The sequence below is a fragment of the Quercus robur genome, chromosome 2 (genome assembly GCF_932294415.1).
Source record: "Quercus robur chromosome 2, dhQueRobu3.1, whole genome shotgun sequence".
Taxonomy (NCBI): Eukaryota; Viridiplantae; Streptophyta; class Magnoliopsida; order Fagales; family Fagaceae; genus Quercus; species Quercus robur.
This window is the reverse complement of record NC_065535.1, coordinates 72,080,734-72,086,742: the sequence shown is the minus strand read 5'-3', so window position 1 is coordinate 72,086,742 and position 6,009 is coordinate 72,080,734.

Genomic DNA, 6,009 nt, shown 5'->3' with positions numbered 1-6,009 from the left:
TTCACAAAAAAAGAGAAAAAGTAATAGCAAACGTACCAAAGAAATTGAAGTTTAGGGTTTTCTCTCTTAGTGGAGACGGACAGAGGAGATTGCTTTAGAGTTTTCAAAAATTTTGTCTCTTATATATATATATATATATATATATATATATATAAAAGATACTACTGTTAGGACTCTCTCACTATTTAATTTTAAAAATTAAATTTTTTTTTAAATTAAAATGATGATGTGGAAAATTGTGGGAGTTTCAAAGGTTTCGGTTTTATATAGATATATAGATGAGTTGTTTATATTATTTTAAATGAAATAATAAAAAAAATAGAACATTTAATATTGGGTGTATTATAAAGTGAGATAGTAATATAGATAAAGTAGCTTTTTGAGATGTTAAAAACTAAAATTTATAGCACCACTACTATGAATGCTCTAATCTAACTAAAAAAAATAGCCAGCATAGTATTAAAAAAATTATTTTGTTTTTATTTTTATCTTTATTAGTAGATGATTGCATCTTAATGTATTTAAAAAAACAATTTTATATATTTATAATTTTCTTAATACTATACATATGTCTATTTTGATTTTTTTTTTTTTTTTTTTTTTTTTTTTATATTTCGGCCCAGCTTAAAATCTTGGATTTATTTTTTGGGTGAGGTCCACATACTGAGAGGCAGGTCTCATGCTAGGGCGTGACCATCTCGTGTCACATCATATTGTGTTACCGTAATTTTTTATATTTTGGCTATTGAAAAGCTGAGGCAGTCCAACTGGTCAAAAGGGTAAGGAGGACGCCCAAATGGAATATCCATGGAAAGTTATGAGCGACTGGACCATTTCTTCAAAAAGTGACCATAGCCACCCAAATCTTCCAAAAAGTAAATAGAAAAGTCATGCTCGTGCCTGGCGTCTGAACTTTTTGCTTGACTCCGAGCAGTTCTCATATGTTTGGTAATCGATTTTAAGTATTACAAAATGACGTGAAAATTATAATCTAAAAAAATTATAAAAATACATATTTAAAGTAAGTATAGTATAAAAAATGTGTTTAGTGTCATACTTTAAATAAGATATTCTATTGTGAAGGGTGTTTTTTTTATATAAAAAAAAAGTTGACAAAGTTGTACTATTTTATAAATTTTTATTCGAATAGACTGAGGAAAGAGAGACTGCCGTGGGAGAGAGGGATATGTGGTGTTGTCACAATGTCACATCTGTATGGGCTCCACCGATTTGCAATTATTTACAAACGTGCCATTGGAGTACATTGTTTAAAACCTAAAATCTACCCTGAGGAGCTCTCTCAAATTGGATTTTAAACACCAATATTTAAACAATGTTTTTCTAACACGCTTAAAAAAACCATTCTATCAAACATGTTATTTTTTTGGGAACAACAATTTTTAATATTTAGGCTCCATTTGGTACACCACTCAAATATATGTTTTTAATTTTTAAATAATATTATACGAATTTTCATATATTTTTTCACTCATATGTATTTTTACACATATTTTCAAATATATTTTTTCAATTTTTAAATACATGTACCAAGCACCCTCTTAAATATTAAAAACTGTTGTTTAAACTCACCAATCAAACAGCCCAATTGTTTAGAGGTAGGTGCAAATTTTTTTTATGTTCAAGTAATAGTCTTATAAATTGTAATAATTAGTCGGAAACCCGTGCAACGCACGGGAACTTACCTATTTATAATAGACTAAAATAATTTTATAAAATTTTAAATTGATTATGAAACTATACTACTGCGTGAATTGCTCCTATCTTTTTGAGTTACAATTTGATGAATAAGCCAAATTTAGATATTGAAAAAAAAAATAACTAAAAAGTTCTGATGTTAAAACGTTCAAAAGGGGGAAAAAATCAGAAAATTTACTGGCATTGCCTAGAAACTATTGAAACAAAACAAAATATATATGACTACCAAATAGAGAAATATAAGAGAAAGATAGGTTACCTTCAAGAGAATAATCTATACTTATAATGGTTGAAATTTGCTAAACTGTTTCAAATATTGCAAAAAATTGAACCAAAAAATTTAGATGGTCAAACTTTCAAAAGACAATAAAATTAAAAATCAAAACATTTAGAACCTACAAATTAAAAAAAAAAAAAAATCATTATTGCGAGACAATTTCAGTAAGGATGGAAAGCTTTTCTAAGTTTTTTTTAATCCAATTCTTCCTAATTGATGAAAAATTTGGTTCAAACATTGTCGAACACTTTGAAGGTGCAAATAATATAGGCTTCCAACATAATCTTTAATTAATAAATAAAGAAGCATGACACCATAAGAGAAAACATAAGATAACATATAGTGCATATACCTTACTCCACAACTATGAGAAAATATCCACACAAAAGGAATTGAAAACTTGTACATACGTCTCCATAAGGTAAAGTTTAAGGTTATACAATCTAAAATAATATAGAATATAGCATCTTTGAACCACACAAAAAGTTAGCAAACTTACTACAATACTTGTAGTTATACTATATATTATAAAGTACTACTCCATACAAAACAAAAGCAAAAAAAACTAATTCACAAAAAAGAGAAAAAGCAATAGCAAGCATACCAAAGAAATTGAAGTTTAGGGTTTTCTCTCTTAGTGGAGACGGACAGAGGAGATTGCTCTAGGGTTTCAAAGATTTTGTCTCTTATATATATATATATATATATATAAGAGACTCCTGTTAGGACTCTCTCACTATTTAGTTTTAAAAATTAAAAATTTTTTAAATTAAAATGATGATGTGGAAAATTGTGGGAGTTTCAAAGGTTTCGGTTATATATATATATATATATATATATATATAGATTACTTTTTTTAATGATGCTTATGTATGTGTTCAAAATTCAAATCTCAGCTCGCACTCTCCTCCTATCTACCAATCAAAACAAAAATATAGCTTTTTACAAATTATGGATTTGCCTATTTGTCAAATATTAGTTGAGGTATAATTATAACTTTTAAAAAAAAAAATTTAAAAATTAAAAATTAAAAATTAAAAAGTTGTGTATAAAATAAGCTAAAAAAATTAAAGACTAATTAAACGAAAAAGATGATGGCAAGTTGGCTACAAATCCCACGCTACATTTGGTAGGAAAAATAAAAAAGGGTAGAAAAAAAAAAAAAAAACATATATATATATATATATATATATGTAGTTGCACGATTTTCCTGGCCCAACTTCTATTGATCAGGCCTTGGCCCAAAGCGCAACCCACAATAAATATTTATAGAGGATGGGTCAAAGAACTTAGCTTCAGTGAAACTATTCAGTCTGATACATGGACAGTATTATTTGCAAAAAATAAAAAACACAAGAATAGATCTCTCACGTATGATTCTATTTCTTCAGTTCCTAATACAGTTTTTTCCTCCTCTTCTTTGAGGGACTCCATTACATTATATAGTTCTCCTCCTCTCATCTCAACCTTACACCTGTTGATCATCTAAGCATCTACTTGAGCACCTGTCACATCAGCCGCCCTCATCACTCCCTTTGTGAGTTGCAGAGACCAAGGTGGTACTGTTCAGGGGTCTTTTCCTCATTAATGCGGCCAAGAAGGGTGGTTGGGGCGCAATTAATGTGGTGGTAGCTTTCCATGAGATATTTTGGATTTTATTCATTTTATATGTTGGGAGGATGAACTGAAATGGCTGGGGAGAGTTCCTCGTCTGAGCTTCGTGATGTCCGAGAAGGAGTTACTCCTCGGACAGGTTTCCTTGGCGTTATTGGGATTGAGTAATGCTTCATATGTGGTTTCTCTTCGGGCAGGACGCTCCTCGGACGGGCCTGAATTTGGAATAGCCCATTATTTTTGGGCCGGGCCCCACAATAGCCCCTCAAAACTCCGGTTTTTATCTCCTTCCGAGGAGAAAAGCGGGGTTTTGATGTTTGTGAGAGGATAGAAATAAGGAGATCGTGTGGCGCGCGTGCGGACTGTTACTTTTGACGCGCTACAATTTACGAGGCGCGGCCATTAACTTCTGGAGGCGTTGTGTTCCCTTCATCCAACGGCGTGGCGTGGATCGAACGGCCATCGTTTTTTTCTCGTATTTTTAGGCAGGAGCGATCTTTTCTCTCTCCTCCCGGCTATATAAGACGTCAGAGGGGTTCAGTTCCTTCTTTTTATCTGTATTTCATAAACCTCAAAGGACTCCAGAGAACTCCATCGAATCCCAGAGATATACGAACACTTGCGTCCGTTACGCCACCGTAGCCGTTTTTCGTGAAGCGTTTCGTCCAAGAGAGATTTCCAGGCGTCCCATTGAGCGTTTTGTGAAGGTACCAGTACATTTCGTTCTTTTCGCCGTTTCAATTCCCTCCTCGGACTCTACTTTTCTTCTCGGTCTTTACTTTCATTTCCCCAGTTCAGTTCAGATGGGTAGATTCGAAAAATTAGTAAAAACTCCAGCCGCTATGGAGGCCTTTAGGGCTAAATACCACATTCCCCCGGGGGTTGGGCTGCGGTACTGTCCTCTTGAAGGAGTATTGACAGATAGAGGTGAGGGAGAAGTCGTTATCCCCATGATTGCTTTCATAGAGGGAGGGATGACACTTCCCATGCGTAGGATTACAAGGGAATACCTGTTCAACCATAGGTTGACGCCGTATCAGTGTGCCCCGAATATGTTCAAGATACTAGGCTGTGTAGATGTCTTAGACGAGCGGATGAATCTAGGCCTTACTTGGCACGATGTGGCTCATCTGTACGAATGTCACCGCCTCGGGGATGATGGGTATTATCTTAAATCCCGGAACGAGGATGTTAGGTTGATCTCTTGTCTCCCAGTATCCAATAAGACCGTGAAGAATGACTTCCTCATTGCTTCTGGGGAGTGGTTCGACGGTATTCATTGTCCAACTCGGGCTGGAAACCCAGGTGCGGCGTTTTTAGGATTGGTCCTTTTTGGGAAAGGATTTAGTATTGAGGGGTTATTTTTCTTGCTTTCTTTGTAATTGAAAAATTTCATGGTCTAACCTCACTTTTCTTGGTTGTTTGCAGACAAAGTTCACGTTGCTCCTCGGATAAAATTTGTGAACGTGCCAGCATTGAACTATCTTCTTAGGTCGGAGATTTACGTTGCCGAGGACGGACAGTTGCGTGCGGCCCATCTGGTTCTGGGCTATCAACCTCTGAGCAACGCTTTCCAGGCAATCGGTCGCGCTATAAGGGCTGGCAGTCCGAGGCTGGCTAGGATTGACGTGTCCAAGGACGGGCTATCAACCTCTGAGCAACATCTGGTTCTTTGTACTCTTCCCCTTTTTTTTTTTTTTTTTGAATGAGAGTCGTCTTATTTTTCCATTCTTTTGTAAGGACCTCTCTTTCTAATGTACTCGGAATATTAATATAAAATGTTCGTTTTACTTACTATGGATGTATGTCAGTAGCGCTCTATTTTAAACATTTGCAACGATGTAGATACAGGTAAACGGTCAAAATAAAATGGGTTTCTGGGCTGCGCATTTGAGGGTTGCGATGGTGCTAGACTGCGCGCACGCATTAAAATGATTTCCTTTAAGTAATAATCTCTCAATCTATCATAAGTAATAATTTCCCCTAAGTCTGTGGTCCGAGGAGCCATGCAGGACTTAGGCGCTGTTTAAAACTTATGAATAGTTGCCTTAAGTAATAATTTCCCCTAAGTCTGTGGTCCGAGGAGCCATGCAGGACTTAGGCTCTGTTTAAAACTTATGAATAGTTGCCTTAAGTATTAATTTCCCCTAAGTTGTGGTCCGAGGAGCCATGCAGGACTTAGGTTCTGTTTAAAACTTATAAAAATCGTCATGAGTAATAATTTCCCCTAAGTCTGTGGTCCGAGGAGCCATGCAGGACTTAGGTTCTGTTTAAAACTTTAAAATCGTCATGAGTAATAATTTCCCCTAAGTCTGTGGTCCGAGGAGCCATGCAGGACTTAGGTTCTGTTTAAAACTATGAAGAGTTGTCTTAAGTAATAATTTCCCCTAAGTCTGGGGTCC